This window comes from Nuphar pumila, chromosome 1, assembly GCF_984573655.1.
Source record: "Nuphar pumila chromosome 1, dmNupPumi1.hap1.1, whole genome shotgun sequence".
Taxonomy (NCBI): Eukaryota; Viridiplantae; Streptophyta; class Magnoliopsida; order Nymphaeales; family Nymphaeaceae; genus Nuphar; species Nuphar pumila.
The window spans coordinates 101783835-101807169 of record NC_143249.1 but is presented as its reverse complement, the minus strand read 5'-3'; positions in this window follow the sequence as shown (position 1 = coordinate 101807169).

Sequence of the window (23335 nt, the reverse complement as noted above, 5' to 3'; positions counted from 1 at the left end):
AGCCTTAAAACACATATATGCAAGATTGAATCACTATGAAATTTTTTTAACAATCATAGAACACATATATCCATGATTAAATCACTATAAAATTTTTTGCGGCCTTAGACCACATATATGCATGATTTAATCACTATGAAATTTTTTTGCCAGCCTTAGAACACATATATCCATGATTGAATCATTATGAATTTTTTTTTACACCCTTAGAACACTTATGAGCATGATTTAATCGCCATGATTTTTTTTTACTGGCTTTAGAATACATATATGCATGACTGAATTACTATCAAATTTTTTTGACATAGTTAGAAGACATATATGCATGATTGAATCACTATGAAATTGTTTTGACAACCTTAGAACACATATATGCATGATTGAATCACTAGAATTTTATTTTGAGAGCATTAGAACACATATATGCATGATTGAATAACTATGAATTTTTTTTGACAGCCTTAGAACACATATATGCTTGATTGAATCACTATGAAATTTTTTTGACACCCTTAGAACACTTATGAGCATGTAATCACTATAATATTTTTTTGATAGCCATCAAACACATATATGCGTGATTGAATTACTATGATTTTTTTTTGACAACCTTAGAACACATATATGCATGATTGAATCACTATAAAAAAAATTTGACAGCCTTAGAATACATATATGCAAGATTGAATTGCTATGAATTTTTTTTGCAGCTTAAGAACACATATATGCAGGATTGAATTACTAAGAATTTTTTTTGAGAGCCTTAGAACACATATATGCATGATTAAATCACTATGAATTTTTTTTGGCAGCCTTAGAACACATATATGCATGATTGAATCACTATGAAATTTTTTTGACACCCTTAGAACTCATATATGAATGATTGAATCACTATAATTTTTTTTTAACAACCATAGAACACATATATGCATGGTTAAATCACTATGAATTTTTTTTACAGCCTTAGAACACATATATGCTTGATTGTATCACTATGAATTTTTTTTGACAGCCTTAGAACACATATATGCATGATTGAATCACTAGATTTTTTTTAGAGAGCATTAGAACACTTATATGCATGATTGAATCACTATGAAGTTTTTTTGACAACTTTAAAACACATATATGCATGATTGAATCACTATGAGTTTTTTTGACAACCTTAAAACACTTATGGGCATGATTTAATCACTATAAAGTTTTTTTGAGAGGCTTAGAACAGATATATGCATGATTGAATCACTATGAAATTATTTTGAAAGCCTTAGAACACATATATGGATGATTGAATCACTATAATTTTTTTTTAGAGCCTTAGAAAACAAATATGCATGTTTGAATCACTATGAAACTGGTTCGACAGCCTTAGAATACATATTTGCATGATTGAAACATTAGAATTTTTTTTACAGCATTAGAACACATATATGCATGATTGAATCACTATAAATTTTTTTGACAACCGTAGAACACATATATGCATGATTGAATCACTATAAATTTTTTTGACAACATTAGAATACATATATGCATGATTCAATCACTATGAAAATATTTTGACAGCCTTAGAACATATATATGCGTGATTGAATCACTAGAAATTTTTTTTGACAGCATATGAAGATATATATGCATGATTGAATCACTGTAATTTTTTTTTGAACAACCTTAAAACACATATCTGCATGACTAAATAACTATATTATTTTTTTGAGAGCCTTCGAACACATATATGCATGATTGAATCAATATAAATTTTTTTTTACCACCTTGGAACACATATATGCATGCTTGAATCTCTATAATTTTTTTTTGATAGCCTTAGAACACATATATGCATGATTGAATCACTATGAGATTTTTTTGACAGCCTCAGGACATATATATGCTTGATTGAATCTATACAATTTTTTTTAACAACCTTAGAACACATATATTAATGATTGAATCACTATAAAAAAATTTTGACATCCTTAGAACACAAATATGCATGATTGAATCACTATAAAAAAAATTTGACAGCCTTAGAATACATATATGCAAGATTGAATTGCTATGAATTTTTTTTGCAGCTTAAGAACACATATATGCAGGATTGAATTACTAAGAATTTTTTTTGAGAGCCTTAGAACACATATATGCATGATTAAATCACTATGAATTTTTTTTGGCAGCCTTAGAACACATATATGCATGATTGAATCACTATGAAATTTTTTTGACACCCTTAGAACTCATATATGAATGATTGAATCACTATAATTTTTTTTTAACAACCATAGAACACATATATGCATGGTTAAATCACTATGAATTTTTTTTACAGCCTTAGAACACATATATGCTTGATTGTATCACTATGAATTTTTTTTGACAGCCTTAGAACACATATATGCATGATTGAATCACTAGATTTTTTTTAGAGAGCATTAGAACACTTATATGCATGATTGAATCACTATGAAGTTTTTTTGACAACTTTAAAACACATATATGCATGATTGAATCACTATGAGTTTTTTTGACAACCTTAAAACACTTATGGGCATGATTTAATCACTATAAAGTTTTTTTGAGAGGCTTAGAACAGATATATGCATGATTGAATCACTATGAAATTATTTTGAAAGCCTTAGAACACATATATGGATGATTGAATCACTATAATTTTTTTTTAGAGCCTTAGAAAACAAATATGCATGTTTGAATCACTATGAAACTGGTTCGACAGCCTTAGAATACATATTTGCATGATTGAAACATTAGAATTTTTTTTACAGCATTAGAACACATATATGCATGATTGAATCACTATAAATTTTTTTGACAACCGTAGAACACATATATGCATGATTGAATCACTATAAATTTTTTTGACAACATTAGAACACATATATGCATGATTCAATTACTATGAAAATATTTTGACAGCCTTAGAACATATATATGCGTGATTGAATCACTAGAAATTTTTTTTGACAGCATATGAAGACATATATGCATGATTGAATCACTGTAATTTTTTTTTGAACAACCTTAAAACACATATCTGCATGACTAAATAACTATATTATTTTTTTGACAGCCTTCGAACACATATATGCATGATTGAATCAATATAATTTTTTTTTACCACCTTGGAACACATATATGCATGCTTGAATCTCTATAATTTTTTTTTGATAGCCTTAGAACACCTATATGCATGATTGAATCACTATGAGATTTTTTTGACAGCCTCAGGACATATATATGCTTGATTGAATCTATACAATTTTTTTTAACAACCTTAGAACACATATATTAATGATTGAATCACTATAAAAAATTTTTGACATCCTTAGAACACATATATGCATGATTGAATCACTATAAAAAAAATTTGACAGCCTTAGAATACATATATGCAAGATTGAATTGCTATGAATTTTTTTTGCAGCTTAAGAACACATATATGCAGGATTGAATTACTAAGAATTTTTTTTGAGAGCCTTAGAACACATATATGCATGATTAAATCACTATGAATTTTTTTTGGCAGCCTTAGAACGCATATATGCATGATTGAATCACTATGAAATTTTTTTGACACCCTTAGAACTCATATATGAATGATTGAATCACTATAATTTTTTTTTAACAACCATAGAACACATATATGCATGGTTATATCACTATGAATTTTTTTTACAGCCTTACAACACATATATGCTTGATTGTATCACTATGAATTTTTTTTAACAGCCTTAGAACACATATATGCATGATTGAATCACTAGATTTTTTTTAGAGAGCATTAGAACACTTATATGCATGATTGAATCACTATGAAGTTTTTTTGACAACTTTAAAACACATATATGCATGATTGAATCACTATGAGTTTTTTTGACAACCTTAAAACACTTATGGGCATGATTTAATCACTATAAAGTTTTTTTGAGAGGCTTAGAACAGATATATGCATGATTGAATCACTATGAAATTATTTTGAAAGCCTTAGAACACATATATGGATGATTGAATCACTATAATTTTTTTTTAGAGCCTTAGAAAACAAATATGCATGTTTGAATCACTATGAAACTGGTTCGACAGCCTTAGAATACATATTTGCATGATTGAAACATTAGAATTTTTTTTACAGCATTAGAACACATATATGCATGATTGAATCACTATAAATTTTTTTGACAACCGTAGAACACATATATGCATGATTGAATCACTATAAATTTTTTTGACAACATTAGAACACATATATGCTTGATTCAATCACTATGAAAATATTTTGACAGCCTTAGAACATATATATGCGTGATTGAATCACTAGAAATTTTTTTTGACAGCATATGAAGACATATATGCATGATTGAATCACTGTAATTTTTTTTGAACAACCTTAAAACACATATCTGCATGACTAAATAACTATATTATTTTTTTGACAGCCTTCGAACACATATATGCATGATTGAATCAATATAAATTTTTTTTTACCACCTTGGAACACATATATGCATGCTTGAATCTCTATAATTTTTTTTTGATAGCCTTAGAACACATATATGCATGATTGAATCACTATGAGATTTTTTTGACAGCCTCAGGACATATATATGCTTGATTGAATCTATACAATTTTTTTTAACAACCTTAGAACACATATATTAATGATTGAATGACTATAAAAAAATTTTGACATCCTTAGAACACATATATGCATGATTGAATCACTATAATTTTTTTTGACAGCCTTAGAACACATATCTGCATGATTAAATCACTATAAAAATTTTTTGACTGCCTTCGAAGACATATATGCATGATTGAATCTCTATAAATTCTTTTTTGATAACCTTAGAACACATATATGCATGCTTGAATCACTATAAATTTTTTTTGACAGGCTTAGAACACATATATGCATCACTGAATCACTATGAAATATTTTTGACAAGCTTAGAACACATATATTAATGATTAAATCACTATGAAAATTTTTTGGTAGCCTTAGAACATATTTATGAGTGATTGAGTCAGTCTGAAATTTTTTTAATAACCATAGAACACATATATGCATGATTGGATCACTATGAGATTTTTTTGACAGCCTTAGAACACATATATGGATGATTGAATCAATACAAAATTTTTTTGACAGCCTTAGAACACATATACATATGATTGAAACACTAAAAAAATTTTTGGACCACCTTAAGTGAAATATATGCGTGATTGAATCACTATAAAAAAAATTTGACAGCCTTAGAACACATATAAGCATGATTTAATTGCATTGAAATTTTTTTACAGCCTTAGAACACATATATGCATGATTGAATCACTATGAACATTTTTTGGCAGCCTTTAAACTCATTAATGCATGATTCAATCACTATGATATTTTTTTCCAGCCTAAAAACACATATATGCATGATTGAATCACTATAATTTTTTTTTGACAGCCTTTGAACACATATATGCATGATTGAATCACTATTAATTTTTTTTTGACAGCCATAGAACACATATAAGCATGATTTAACGGATATTAAATTTTTTTGACTACCTTAGAACACATATATGCACGATTGATTAACTATAAAAAAATTTTGCAGCCTAAGAACACATATATGCATGATTGAATCACTATGAAACTTTTTTGAAAGCCTTAGAATACATATATTCATGATTGAATCACTATGAATTTTTTTTGACAGCCTTAGAATACATATATACATGATTGAATCACTATGGAATTTTTTTGACCGCCTTAGAACACATATATGCATGATTGAATCACTATCAAATTTTTTGGACAACCTTAGAACACATATGAATGATAGAATCACTATGAATTTTTTTTAACAACCATAGAACATATATACGCATGATTGTATCAGTATGAATTTTTTTTGCGGCCTTAGAATACATATGTGCATGATTGAATCACTATGAAATGTTTGTGACAGCCTTAGAACACATATATGCTTGATTGAATCACTATGAATTTTTTTTGACACCCTTAGAACACTTATGAGCCTGATTTAATCACTATAAATTTTTTTTGACAACCTTAGAACACATATCTGCATTATACAATCACTATGAAATGTTTTTGACAGCCTTAGAACACATATATGAATTATTAAATCACTATAAAATGTTTTGACACCCTCAGAGCACTTATAAGCATGATTTAATCACGATGATTTTTTTTTTACAAGCTTAGAACACATATATGCATGATTGAATTACTACGAAATTTTTTTGATAGCCTTAGGACATATATATGCATGCTTAAATCACTATGAAATTTTTTCGCAGCCTTAGAACACATATACGCATGATTGAATCACTATGAAAATGTTTTGACAGCCTTAGAACACATATATGCATGCTTTAATCACTAGAAATTTTTTTTGAGAGCATTAGAACACATATATGCATGATTAAATCACTATAATTTTTTTTTTGACAACCTTAGAACATATATCTGCTTGATTGAATCACAATGAAATTTTTTTGACAGCCTTAGAACACATATATGCATGATTGAATCACTATGAATTTTTTTTTGACAGCCTTAGAACACATATATGATTGCTTGAATCACTATGAAATTTTTTGACAGCCTTTGAACACATATATGCATGATTTAATCACTATGAATTTTTTTTGACAGCCTTAGAACACATATATGCATGATTGAATCACTATAAACTTTTTTTGATAGCCTTACAACACATATATGCATAATTGAATCACTATGAATTTTTTTTTCAGCCTAAGAACACATATATGCAAGATTGAATCACAATAAATATTTTTTTGACAGCCTTAGAACATATATATGCATGATTGAATCACTATGGATTTTTTTTAACAGCCTTAGAACACATATATGCATGATTGAATCACTATTAAATTTTTTTGACAACCTTAGAACACATATATGAATGATTGACTCACTAAGAAATTTTTTGAACAACTATAGAACACATATATGCTTGATTGAATCACTATGAATTTTTTTGCACAACCTTAGAACACAAATATGAATGATTGAATCACTATGATTTTTTTTTAACAACCATAGAACGCATATATGTAAGATTGATTCACTACAAAATTTTTTTGACTGCTTTAGAACACATATAGGCATTATTTAATCGCTATCAAATTTTTTTGACACCCTTAGAACACATATATGCTTGATTGAATCACTATAAAAAAATTTTGACAGCCTTAGAACACATATATGCAAGATTGATTTTTTTTTATAGCCTAAGAACACATATATGCATGATTAAATCACTATGAAATTTTTTTGAGAGGCTTAGAACAGATATATGCATGATTGAATGACTATAAAATTTTTTAATTGCCTTAGAACACATATATGCATCATTCAATCACTATCAAAATTTTTTTGACAACCTTAGAACACATATATGCATGATTGAATCACTATAAATTTTTTTTAACAACCATGGAACACATATATGCATGATTGAATCACTATGAAATTGTTTTGACAGCCTTAGAACACATATATGCATGCTTTAATCACTAGAAATTTTTTTTGAGACCATTAGAACACATATATGCATGATTACTTAGAACATATATTTGCTTGATTGAATCACAATGAAATTTTTTTGACAGCCTTAGAACACATATATCCATGATTGAATCACTATGAATTTTTTTTGACAGCCTTAGAACACATATATGATTGCTTGAATCACTATGAATTTTTTTGACAGCCTTTGAACACATATATGCATGATTTAATCACTATGAAATTTTTTTGATAGCCTTAGAACTCATATATGCATGATTGAATCAATATAAACGTTTTTTGACAGCCTTACAACACATATATGCATAATTGAATCACAATGAAATTTTTTTGACAGCCTTAGAACATATATATGCATGATTGAATCACTATGGATTTTTTTTAACAGCCTTAGAACACATATACGCATGATTGAATCACTATGAAATTTTTTTGACCACCTTAGAACACATATATGAATGATTGAATCACTATGAAATTTTTTTAACAACTATAGAACACATATATGCTTGATTGAATCACTATGATTTTTTTTGCACAACCTTAGAACACAAATATGAATGATTGAATCACTATGATTTTTTTTTCACAACCATAGAACACATATATGTAAGATTGAATCACTACGAAATTTTTTTGACTGCTTTAGAACACATATAGGCATTATTTAATCGCTATAAAATTTTCTTGACACCCTTAGAACACATATATGCTTGATTGAATCACTATAAAAAAAATTTGACAGCCTTAGAACACATATTTGCAAGATTGAATTTTTTTTTGTAGCCTGAGAACACATATATGCATGATTAAATCACTATGAAATTTTTTTGAGAGGCTTAGAACAGATATATGCATGATTGAATGACTATGAAATTTTTTCACTGCCTTAGAACACATATATGCATGATTGAATCACTATCAAATTTTTTTTGACAACCTTAGAACACATATATGCATGATTGAATCACTATAAATTTTTTTTAACAACCCTGGAACACATATATGCATGATTGAATCACTATGAAATTTTTTTGCAGCCTTAGAACACATATATGCATGATTGAGTCACTATGAATTTTTTTTGACTTCCTTAGAACACATATATGATGATTAAATCACTACAAATATTTTTGGAGAGCATTACAATATTTACATGGCTGATTGAATCACTATAAAAAAAATTTGACAACCTTAGAACACATATCTGCATTATTGAATCACTATGATTTTTTTTTTACTGCCTTAGAACACATATTTTTTTGACACCCTTAGAACACTTATGTGCATGATTTAATCACTATAACTTTTTTTTGATAGGCTTAGAACACATATATGCATGATTGAATCACTATAAAATTATTTTGATAGCCTTACAACACATATATGGATGATTGAATCACTATGAATTTTTTTTTACAGCCGTAGAACACATATATGCATGATTGAATCACTATGAAACTGGTTTGACAACCTTAGAATACATATATGCGTGATTGAATCATTAGAATTTTTCTTGAGAGCATTATAACAAATATATGCATGATTGAATCACTATAAAATTTTTTGACAACCCTAAAACACATATCTGCATGATTGAATCACTATGAAATTTTTTTGACAACCTTACAACACATATATGATTGAATCACTATGAAATTTTGTTGACATCCTTGGAATACATATATGAAAGATTGAATCACTATGAAATTTTTCTGACAGCCTTAGAACACATATGCACGATTGAATCACTATGAAAATTTTTTGTTAGCATTAGAAGACCTATATGCATGATTGAATCGCTATGAATTTTTTTTGCAGCCTTAGAACACTTATATGAATGATTGAATCTGTAACGCCCCAAATATTTAACTTTAAAATTTTGGAATAATTTTTTTTTCTAAACAACAGCGGAAAAGCTTTATTAAATCCTTAGTCAAATTATTTGGGCGGGTTACAAGTAATAGCACAAACTCAAGGGATTAAGTAAAATAAACTCTTGCATTGAAATACTACAAGTTTTAAATTACAACTTGATGATTTATTACAAGTCAGAATTCCTCAGGACCTCCAAAGAAGATATGGTCACGTGGCACTGTCCGCAGCAACGACCGCAATTGCTCGTCATTCAGTTTCTTGAAAAACATTAATTCAGAAAAGGGTCAGACTACCACGTCTGAGTAAGAATCATACTATCCATATGAATGTGCACAGTGTCATGTGTACAAGTATATGTGCAACAAGTTTAGATAGAACTAATTACCATTTAACAATTGATAAATGTACAGGTCACTAAAGTCAAGCATTTTATGATATATTTCATCAACATCAATACACGATCCATCATATGCATAAACCATATTCATATAAGTAATAACAACTTTGAAACTAATGTGGATGTACACCTGACTTAACTAAAGCATTTCATGTAAAGTGTGCATAAAGCACAAACATCAATGTTCAACACATCATTCATAAGTTATCACAATTTTCATGTAAAGGAAAGTCAATTTGAATCATGCCCTGCAGGAGTCACAACTTACTCCAACAATTTCAACATTGAGTAGTATGCATCTACTTGAAGATCTTTCTTAATACACTAACTTTATGTTTCATCTTGTTAATTACCCTGTGGGTACACACAGGCATTCAACATCGTAGCAAACCAAGACCACACGAGGGTCTATTATTTTATAACCTGTGTGACTAGCCGTACGGATATCCAAAGGGGACGGTTCACGACCGAGAGAGTACTCCCCAATGGCTAGAACTTAGAATTAGGATGCACCATGTACTTCTGCAGAAGACTTGGATCTACCACCTAGGATACATTGGTAGTCCTGCCCCCCTAACTTTGAGGACTGGGGACCGGGTGAGACGCCTAGCTCTCACAAAAACAAGAATGTCCATGAAGCTTGTACCACCTACCCTCTCCAAGGTAGACCATGGGTCCGGTAACATACACCGTCTTTCAGGTGTACCCAGAGCCCTGAGAAACCAGTAACATATACCATTGTCAGGTATACCCAGTATCCCGGGAAACCAATAACATATACCGTCTTTCAGGTATACTCAGAATCCCCATATTTGTTTTAGATGTGCATATATATATATTTATTCTTGTTTATTTCATAGTGCGAGTCATTGCACCACAGGAGATTTTCAACATCCCAACCCACACTCGGGGTGATCTCAATGTATGCACATTACCCATTATATGCCCAATAGACAACAATCATAATTTCTTAGAATTTTGGCTCAACTTTGAGTCGAGTACTTATACATTCAACAAATTTAAAGTTTTAGTTATGAGCTCGGGTGTACGTTTCGTACCCCCCCCCCCCCACTAGTTACGCCGCAACATAACATTATCCAACTTTATCAGTTCTTAAGTGCTCGTATGGCAGCCTTATCTTCCTACGAAGTTGGAACTAGATTTTAATCTCTCATATGATCATGGCGTGAAAATATCATGCAAACTTTTGCAAAACACACATAGATCACTAGCACGTAAACATGTCATAACATGAAATCGTGATTCCATTATATGAAATTCAGCATACTATTTAAACATTCGTACTATGGTGGCTTTGTCGTGACCAAAGTATGTGGACCATGAGGAGTTTTCGACCAACTAGTGGTATGTATGCTATAGTGAATTGCCAATGTAATACATGTGTATAGACAAGGCGAATTCCCCTTTTTTTCTTTTTTTCTTTTTTTTGACAAAACTACTATAAGAGATTTGGATACACAGGTGTAGAACAATCATCAATGAAATAACAAGTTTGCTTTTGTCGTTGTAAGATGTTTATTAATATAATGAGTGATATAAAATTTCTATATTGTTTGCCTATGATATAGGGTGATGTTTATAAATGAAATTTACGAAATTCTAAATGTAACGGAGTGGCATATGTCTATGTATACATTTTGATGTTTTATAACAGATTGTCTATCACAACACATACAATCAGACCAAGTGCACGATTTTTAGACACCATAATGTTTTCTCAAAATCGTAAGCTCATACATGAGCTGAACACCTGGACGTATAATAACATTGCATATCTCAACCAGTGATTTCATAAGATAGAGGTTGTGTGTCACATTTGATATATAGCATACTGCACCAAATCATTGGTTAGGGTGCCCAATTCATTTCATGAAATTCATCAAATTCACAAGCACAAATATTTACATGTGGTTAATATGCAACTATAATATCATGTTTGGCCTTTTGCTCTATTCTTTGTAAATGTATGCATGTAATAATTAGGGAATATAAGCCCATTACAACACATCAAACTTGGTTCTAAGACTCTAAATACTTTGTTGTTTTATTTATCGGTTCATAAGAATGATCCGACATCCCACATCCCACCTTAGGGGCTTGAAACCAAAACATATTTGTTGCCATCAATGTTCCTTCATGGTGGGAGTTGGCGCACAACCAGCCTATTGACTTAGGTTAATGTGAGTAACATCACGCGACAATCCCATGTGCCTCCAAAACTCATTACTACACATTTCTTTTAATCACATATAAGGACACAACCGTGTTTACATGGTATCGTGGTTCACCCGAACAGCAAACTCGAGTATGAGTTTATTCTACTAAAATCATGGGTAATTTACACTCAAGAATCATTAAGCATCAATATTGTGGTACATCTTCATAAAAGTAATAGTGGCGATTGACATCGCTCCGCTGTCACTAAAACATCCATACAGTATTAAAATGTTCGTATGAGCGGTATATAGAAAAAATATTAAAGGTAAGATACACATGTTATGGTTTTGTCTTTAGGAATATTTTAAGGAGTTATCTCCTATAAGGCATGCTGATTACTGTATTTGTGCTATTGAACATTATACAGAAACAAAACATGTAAACTATACACGTAGACCTTGAGTACCGTAAATGAACATAACTTAGAAAATGGTTTCTGTCATGTACTTAACACAGAAAATCACTATATCATTGAATATAAAACAGAAATCAATTTCACATTTAATATTGAAATTCCAATCTGTCATTGAACTTAATACAACAATATGTTGTCATTGAACTGAACATAGATAATTTTCTATCCATACTCTTAATATAGCAATTCAAGACTGTCAATGAATAAACTGTAGAAATCAACGAACTGAAAGAGCTTTTTGTCAAAAAAAAACAAAACTAACCTGGAACTTAACACAACAACCATACTGTCATCATGCTTAACATAAACCAATTTCTGTCAATACCCATATAGAAAATATACAATGTTGTCATTTTGCTAACGCAGATCAGAAAATTTCTCTAGTGAACATATTACCGAACACTTGCCTAAACAAAAAAAACCATGCAGAACATAAGTTCAAACATATTTTCTGAAGCCACGCACACAGATTCGAACTTCGAACATACTACAAAATGTTTTCTAAGCCCAATATGTAAATCAGAAATATTTCTATTATCCACCTCCCAGAATATTTCAATCTCCAAGCACACCGATCATAGATTTTAATCCAAAGCCAACCCGGAGACCAACAGTTAGTCTATATTACCGTCTATATATATTCAATTTAAAATGTGTGTAATTGTTCCTTTCTCATATCACTCATTTGGGTATTAAATGCAACAAAAATTTGACAAAACATTCAGCATTTAGACGGCCTATGCATCCAGATTTTTTTTTCTACATGCTGTCGAGAAGAGAAATCCAAACATCTCTCAACGTCTTTGGATATCTGATTAATAATGGCAAAAACGTCGAACTAGCATTACACATCTATGTATTTATTTGTTTATTTATTTATTATTTTTCCATATTATGATACGTATCCATTAACACAATCTTGCTACTTGGGGATTTTCTCTGATCCATTCAATTAGCGTTGATCGATTCCCCATGACATGAGTTCTAACTTCCATATATGCAATTTTATTATTCACATACTAAAGACCAACTAGATCCCACATCCTCCATGGCTAAAACACACGTCATGGATGAAACACACGATAGGATATATGTATTTTGTACATATATACATATAGTATATTGGATACGTGTGTTCCATGTCACAGTGCGCACACATAAAGATATAATGCTCTTACCTCTTTGAAGTCTCGCAACAGCACGGTTGCACCCCTACCTTCCTTCGTTGGAGCGGCACAACACTTCGATAATGGAATCCACACGATCAGCAGGGGAGGTCGACATGTCCAGCAACGATGGTCGACCACCACGGTGGAAGAGCCAAAAACGTTAAGAGAGAGAGAGATAATGGTGTCAATGGCTGGAATAGGAAAAGATATGAAAGAGGGAGGATGAAAATGGTCACACGACTGGGATGAAAAAAACATGAAGAGGGATGAAGATGAATCCAAAAAATGAATTTTTTGTAAAGTCCCTTCTCCATCCGTTTTTTTTTTCTTGAAATTGTCCTTCCCATTCAATGCCCCTTGTAAAGCTCCCCCCTTCCTTGTCAAAATTAGTGGGAATTTCCCAAAAAAAAAAAATGTTTGGGTTTCCTTTTTGGGAAATTCGCCCAGCCCCCTCTCTCCTTGAAAAACGCTTTTCCTCATTTAAGTCACTTTAATGAGGAGTTACTAAAAAAAACTGTTGGTTATAAAGTATTTCTAGAAAAAATATTCTTGGCACACCAGAGGATTTGAACTGGGGTCCTCTTCTGTAAGAGGTAACAAGCCCCACCAGTGTGCCATACACAATTTTGTTGCATATTTTTGCAACAAAATTTTATTTAACCACTTATAGGAGTCTGGTGGATTTTGCCAAAAAATGATGTCTTAGGTATTTATTTCGTTTTGTCTTAGTAACCAACCTCCTTCTCCCAATTCTAAAATCGTGGGAGACGTTAATACCTTGTTTTTTTGAAACGTCCCCCTGCCCATTTCAAGGAGCCTTCCTCTTTACTATTTTAAAAACTCCTCTTAATTGTCGAATTAGTGGAAGGGCCTTTCCAAAGGAAGAAACTGTTGGGTTTCCTCTTTGGAAAAACACCCAGCCGTCCCCTTGTTATGATCCCACGATTTCTCCATTTAAGTCCTTAAATGAACTTCATTTAGGTTAAAAAGCACACGAATTTGCCAAATTCATTTTTTTTTCTTGTTTTGAGACCTCCCCCATTAAGGTCATCTTAATGGAGGAGTTATTACACCATTTGATTTTTTGTTTTTCAAAAATTGTCTTTAATAAAAAGATAACGGCGCACAGGAGGATTTGAACATAGGTTCTCCTCCCTAAGTGGTAACGAGCCCCACCAGTGCGCCACCTCTTGTTTCGTTGCATACTCTTGCAATCGTAATCCTTTTATCCTCTTTTGATGAAATCTACAAAATAGCCGCTTTTAACAAAATTTTTGGCGTACACGGGGATTTGACTCACGTTCTCTTCCTGTTGAGGCAACCAACCATACCAGTGCGCCAACTCTTACTTGGTTGCACTTCTCTGCGACTAAAACTACTTCAATGATGAGCGATGTTCGAAATTACGTAAGACGTACAAAGTGGCGTGAGCACTGTTTATGAGGAATCAAGTCCCGAGAATTATAAATCAAAGTCATAATATATATGACTAGTAAACCCCCGAATTTGGGACTCAAACGAGGAAAAAAACTTGTTATTTCATGTGAATTACTGAAAAGCGTATATCAATCGGATATGGTCATAACGAGGGCCATATTCGCAAGAGATGAAACTTTAGAAAAGTGCTTTGCGAATTTAGTTGTAATTGAAAACTAAAATTTGGATTTTAATTGGGTTTCAGATCCATCCAAGATTTGAATCCATACATCGTATCCGAATCCAAAATCCTGGATCCATATGATCCAATTTGTATACAAGATCCATTTGGATCGACTCTATATCACTTTATTGTATTTATTTCCAAGAATGGTAATATTTATTTATTTTGATAATTATTAAAATTTTACGGGTTTTACAGAATCACTATGAATTTTTTTTGACAATCGTAGAACACATATATGCATGATTGAATCACTATGAGGTTTTTTTGACAAGCTTAGGACACATATATGTATGATTGAATAAATATAATTTTTTTTTTACAACCTTAGAACACATATATGCATGATTTAATCACTACAAATTTTTTTTGGTAGCCTTAAAAAACTTATCTGCATCAGTGAATCGCTATCAATTTTTTTTTTGAACGCCGTAGAACACATATAAGCATGATTTAATCACAATAATTTTTTTTTGACAACCTTATAATACATATATGCACGATTCAAACACTATAAATTTTTTTTGATAGTCTTAGAACATATAAATGCATCATTGGGTCACTATCAATTTTTTTTGCATCCTTGGAACACATATATGCATGATTGAACCACTATGAAATTTTTTGGCCACCCTTAGAACACATATTTGTGTGATTGAATCACTACAAACTTTTTTTAAGAGCATTAGAACACATATATGCATCATTAAATCATTATAAAAAAAATTTGACAACCTTATAACACATTTCTGCATGATTGAATTACTATGATTTTTTTTATAGCCTTTAAACACATATATGTATGATTGAATCAATATGAACTTTTTTTGACAACCTTAGAACACATATACGCATGATTGATCACTATGAAATCTTTTTGATAGCCGTAAAACACATATATGCATGATTCAATCACTATGAAATATTTTTCACAACCTTTGAACACATATATGCATCATTCAATCCCTATGAAATTTTTTTACAGCCGTAGAACATATACATGCATGATTGAATCACTATTAATTTTTTTTTATAGCCATAGAACACATATATGCATGATTGAATCACTATGAATTTTTTTTTATATTCCTAGAACAAATATATGCATGTTTGAATCACTATGAAGTTTTTTTAAACCCTTAGAACACATATACATATGATTGAATAAATACAATTTTTTTTTGACAGCCTTAGAACACATATATGCATGCTTGAAGCACTATGAAATTTTTTTGACAGCCTTAGAACACATATAAGCATGATTTAATCACTATAAATTTTTTTGGACAGCCTTAGAACATATATATGCATGATTGGATCACTATGAAACCTTTTTGCAGCCTTAGAACACATATATGCATGATTGAATCACTATGAATTTTTTTGGCTAGCCTTGGAACACATATATGCATGATTTAATCACTACAAATTTTTTTTAGAGCATTAGAACACATATATGCGTCATTGAATCACTATAAAAGTTTTTTGACAGCCTTAGAACACATATATGCATGATTGAATCACTATGCGATTTTTTTGATAGCCTTAGAACATATATATGCATGATTGAATCACTATGATTTTTTTTTGACGTTCTTAGAACACATATATGCATGATTGAATCACTACCATAGAACAAATATATGCATGATTGAATCACTATGAGATTTTTTTGATAGCCTTATAACACATATATGCATGATTGAATCACTATGGAATTTTTTTGACTGCCTTAGAACACATATATGCATGATTGAATCACTATGAATTTTTTTTGACAGCCTTAGAACACATATATGAATGAATAAATAACTATGAATTTTTTTTGACAACCATAGAACATATATATGCATTATTGAATCACTATGAGATTTTTTTGACAGACTTAGAACACATATATGATTGATTGAATCAGTAGAAATTTTTTTTGAATGCCCTGGAGCACATATATGCATGATTGAATCACTATAGATTTTTTTTGACAGCCTTAGAACATGTATAAGCATGAATGAATCACTATGATTTTTTTTTGACAACCTTAGAACACATATATGCATGATTGAATCACTAAAAAATTATTTTGCAGCCTAATAACACATATATGCATGATTGAATCACTATGAAATTTTTTTGACAGGCTTATAACACATATATGCTTGACTGAATCACAACAAATTTTTTTTTAGAGCATTAGAATAGACATATGCATGATTGACTCGCCATAATTTTTTTTGACAATTTTAAAACTCATATTTGGAAGATTGAATCACTATGAAATTTTTTTGACAGCCTTAGAACATATATAGGCATGATTGAATCACTATAAATTTTTTTTGTAGGCTTAGAACACATATATGCAAGATGAATCACTATAAATTTTTTTTGTTAGCCTTAGAACACAAACATGCATGATTGAATCACTACAATTTTTTTTTAGAACCTTTGAACACATATATGCTAGATTGAATAACTATAGATTCCTTTTTTACAACCTTAGAACACATATCTGCATGATTGAATCACTATGACTTTTTTTTGACAACCTTAGAACATATATACACATGTTTAAATCACTATAAAAAATTTTTGCAGCGTTAGACCACATATATGCATGATTGAATCACATTGAAAATTTTATGGCAGCCTTAAAACACATATATGCATGATTGAATCACTATAAATTTTTTTTGAGAGCATTAAAACACATACATGTATGATTGAATCACTGTAAATTTTTTTTGACAACCTTAGAACACATATCCTCATGATTGAATCACTATAAATTTTTTTAACAACCTTAGAACACATATCAGCATGAATGAATCACTATGAAATTTTTTTATAGCCTTAGAACACATATTCGCCTGATTGATTCACTAAGAAATCTTTTTGACAGCCTTAGAATACAAAAATGCATGATTGAATCACTATGATTTTTTTTTACAGCCTTAGAACACATATATGCATGATTAAATCTTTGTGAAATTTTTTTGACAACCTTACGACACATATATGCAAGATTGAATCACTATAAAAAAAGTTGACAGCCTTAGAACACATATATGCATGTTTGAATCACTATGATTTTTTTTTTACTACCGTAGGACACATATTTGCATGATTGAATCACTAAAAATTTTTTTTGACAGCCTTAAAACACATATATGCATGATGGAATAACTATGAATTGTTTTGGACAACCTTATAACACATATATGCATTATTGAATCACTATGAATTTTTTTTATTGCCCTAGAACACTTATATGCATCATTGAATCACTATGATTTTTTTTTGAAAACCTTAGAACACATATCTGAATGATTGAATCACTATGAAATTTATTTGACAGCCTTAGAAGACGTATATGCAAGACTGAATCACTTTGAAATTTTTTTGACAGCCCTAGAACACATATAAGCATGATTTAATCACAAGGAAATTTGTTTGACAGCCTTATAACGCATATATGCATGATTGAATCACTATGAAATTTTTTTGGCTGCCTTAGAACATATATATGCATGATTGGATCACTCTAAAATTTTTTGACAGCCCTAGAACACATATAAGCATGATTGAATCACTATGAAATTTTTTTGACTGCCTTAGAACATATATATGCATGTTTGAATCACTATGAATTTTTTTTTTATAGCCCTAGAACCCATATAAGCATGATTTAATCACTATGAAATTTTTTTGACAGCCTTATAACACATATATGCATGATTGAATCACTATGAAAATTTTTTGACAGCCTTAGAACACATATTTGCATGATTGAATCGCTATGAAAATTTTTGTCCAGCCTTAGAAAAAATATATACATGATTGAATCACTACAAAAATTTTTTGAGAGCATTAGAACACATATATGCATCATTGAATCACTATAAAAAAATTTTGACAACCTTAGAAGATATATCTGCATGATTGAATCACTATGATTTTTTTTTTACTACCTCAGGACACATATATGCATGATTGAATCACTAGGAATTTTTTTTGACAGCCTTAGAACACATACATTCATGATTGATTCACTGTGAAATTTGTTTGACAGCCTTAAAACACATACATGCTTGATTGAATCAATATAAACTTTTTTTGACAGCCTTAGACCACATATTTGCATGATTGAATCACTATAAAATCTTTTTAATAGCCTATGTACACATATATGCATGATTGAATCACTATGAAATACTATTGACATCCTTAGAAGACATATATGCATGATTTAATCACTATGATTTTTTTCTTACTGCCTTAGAACACATATATGCATGATTGAATGACTATGAAGTTTTTTTGACAGCCTTAGAATACATATATACATGATTGAATCACTATGAAATCTTATTGACTGCCTTAGAACACATATATGCATGATTAATTCTTTGTGAATTTTTTTTGACAGCCTTAGGACATATATATGCAAGATTGAATCACTATAAAAAAAATTTGACAGCCTTAGAACATATATATGCATGTTTGAATCACTATGAATTTTTTTTGACTACCTAAGGACACATATATGCATGATTGAATCACTAGGAATTTTTTTGGCAGCCTTAGAACACATATATGCATCATTGAATCACTAAGAAAATTTTTGGACATCCTTATAAAACATATATGCATGATTAAATCACAATGAAATTGTTTTTATTGCCCTAGAACACATATATGCATGATTGAATCACTATGATTTTTTTTTAAAACCTTAGAACACATATCTGCATGATTGATTCACTATGAAATTTATTTGACAGCCCGGGAAGACGTATATGCAAGATTGAATCACTTTGAAATTTTTTTGAAAGCTCTAAAACGCATATATGCATGATTGAATCACTATGAATTTTTTTTGACAGACTTACAACACATATAAGCATGATTTAATCACTACAAAATTTTTTTGACAGCCTTATAACACATATATGCATGATTGAATCACTATGAAATTTTTTTGACAGCCTTAGAACATATATATGCATTATTTGATCACTATGAATTTTTTTTCAGCCTTAGAACACATATATGCATGATTGAATCACTATGAAATTTTTTGGACAGCCTTAGAACACATATATGCATGATTGAATCACTACAAATTTTTTTTGAGAGCATTAGAACACATATATGCATCATTGAATCACTATAAATTTTTTTTAACAACCTTAGAACATATATCTGCATGATTAAATCACTATGAAATTTATTTGACAGCCTTAGAACACATATATGCCTGATTGAATCACTATAAAAAAATTTTGACAGCCTTAGAACACATATATTCATGCTTGAATCACTGTGAATTTTTTTTAAGAGCCTTAGAACACATATATGCGTGATTGAATCAATATAAATTTTTTTTGACAGCCTTAGAACATATATGATTGAATCACTATGTAATATTTTTGACATCCTTAGAACACATATATGCATGATTGAATCACTATGAGGTTTTTTTGACAGCCTTAGAACACATATCTGCATGATTGAGTCACTATGAAATCTTATTGACTGCCTTAGAACACATATATGCAAGATTGAATCACTATGAAATATTTTGCACAACCTTAGAACACATATATGCTTGATTAGATCACTATGAAAACTTTTTTACAGGCTTAGAACATATATATGCCTGATTGAACCACTTTGAATTTTTTTTTACAGCCTTAGAACACATATATGTATGATTGAATCACGATAAATTTTTTTGAGAGTAGTACAACTCATATATGCATGATTGAATCACTATGAATTTTTTTTGACAGCCTTAGAACACATATAAGCATGATTGAATCACTATAAAATTTTTTTGACAGCCTTAGAGCACATAAATGCATGACTGAATCACTATGAAATCTTATTGACTGCCATAGAACACATATATGCATGATTGAATCACTATGAAATATTTTTCACAACCTTATTTCTCATATATGCATGACTCAATCACTATGAGAACTTTTTTACAGCCTTAGAACAAATATATGCCTGCTTAAATCACTATGAATTTTTTTTGGCAGCCTTAGAACACATATATGCATGATTGAATCACTATGAATTTTTTTTTACAGCCTTAGAACACATATAAGTATGATTAAATCACTATAAAAATTTTTTGACAGCCATAGAACACATATATGCATGATTGAATCACTATGAGATTGTTTGGACAACCTTAGAACACATATATACATGATTGAATCACTATGAAGTATTTTTGCAGCCTTAGAACACATATATGCATGATTGAATCTCTATAAAAAATTTTGACATCCTTAGAACACATATAAGCATGATTTAATCACTATGAAATTTTTTTCACAACCTTATAACACATATATGCATGATTGAATCACTATGAAATTTCTTTAACAACCTTAGAACATTTATATGCATGATTGAATCAATATGAAATTTTTTGGATATCCTTAGACCACATATTTGCTTGATTGAATCACTATAAAATCTTTTTGACAGCCTATGAACACATATATGCATGATTGAATCACTATAAACTATTTTGCAACCTAAGAACACATATATGCATGATTGAATCACTATGAAAAAATTTTGACAGCCTTAGAACACATATATGCATGATTGAATCACTACAAATTTTTTTTAGGGCATTAGAACACATATATGCAATATTGAATCACTATAATTTTTTTTTGACTACCTTAGAATACATATCTGCATGATTGAATCACTATGATTTTTTTTTATTGCCTTAGAATATATATATGCATGATTGGATCACTGTGGAATTTTTTTGCAGCCTTAGAAGACATATATGCCGGATTAAATCACTACAAATTTTTTTTAGAGCATTATTACAAATATATGCATGATTAAATCACTATATTTTTTTTTGACAACCTTATAACACATATATGCCTGAATGAGTCACTATGAATTTTTTTTGACAGCCTTAGAGCTCATATATGCATGATTGAATCACTATGAAATTTTTTTGATAGCCTTAGAACACATATATGCATGTTTGAATCACTATAAAAAAAAATTGATAGCCCTAGAACACATATATGCATGATTGAATGGCTATGAAATTTTTTTGCAGCCTTATAACACATATATGAAGGATTGAATCACTATGAATTTTTTTTGACAACCATAGAACACATATATGCATGATTGAATCACTATGAGATTTTTTTTGACCGCCTTAGAACACATATATGCTTGATTGAATCACTATGAATTCCTTTTGCAGCCTTAGAACACATATATGCATGATCGAATCACTATGAATTTTTTTGGCCAATCTTAGAATCACTATAAATTTTTTTGAAAGAATTAGAACACATATATAAATGATTGAATCACTACAATTTTTTTGTGACAAGCTTAGAACACATATTTGCATGATTGAATCACTACAATTTTTTTTTGAGAGCATTAGAGCACATATATGCATTATTAAATCACTATAATTTTTTTTTTGACAGCCTTAGAACACATATATGCTTGATTGAATCAATATGAATTTTTTTTGACAGCCTTATACCACATATTTTCATGATTGAATCACTCTGAAATCTTTTTGACAGCCTATGAACACATATATGCATGATTTAATCACTAAAAAATATTTTTCACCACCTTAGAACATATATATGCATGATTCAATCACTATGAAACTTTTTTTTACTTCCTTATAACACATATATGCATGATTGAATCACCGTGAATTTTTTTTGACAGCCTTAGAACACATATATGCATGATTGAATCACTATGAAATCTTATTGACTGCATTTGAACACACATATCCATGATTGAATCACTATGAAATATTTTTTACAACCTTAGAACACATATATGCATGATTCAATCACTATGAAAACTTTGCTACAGTCTTTGAACATATATATGCCTGATTGAATCCATATAAATTTTTTTCGACAGCCTTAGAACACGTATATGCATGATTGAATCA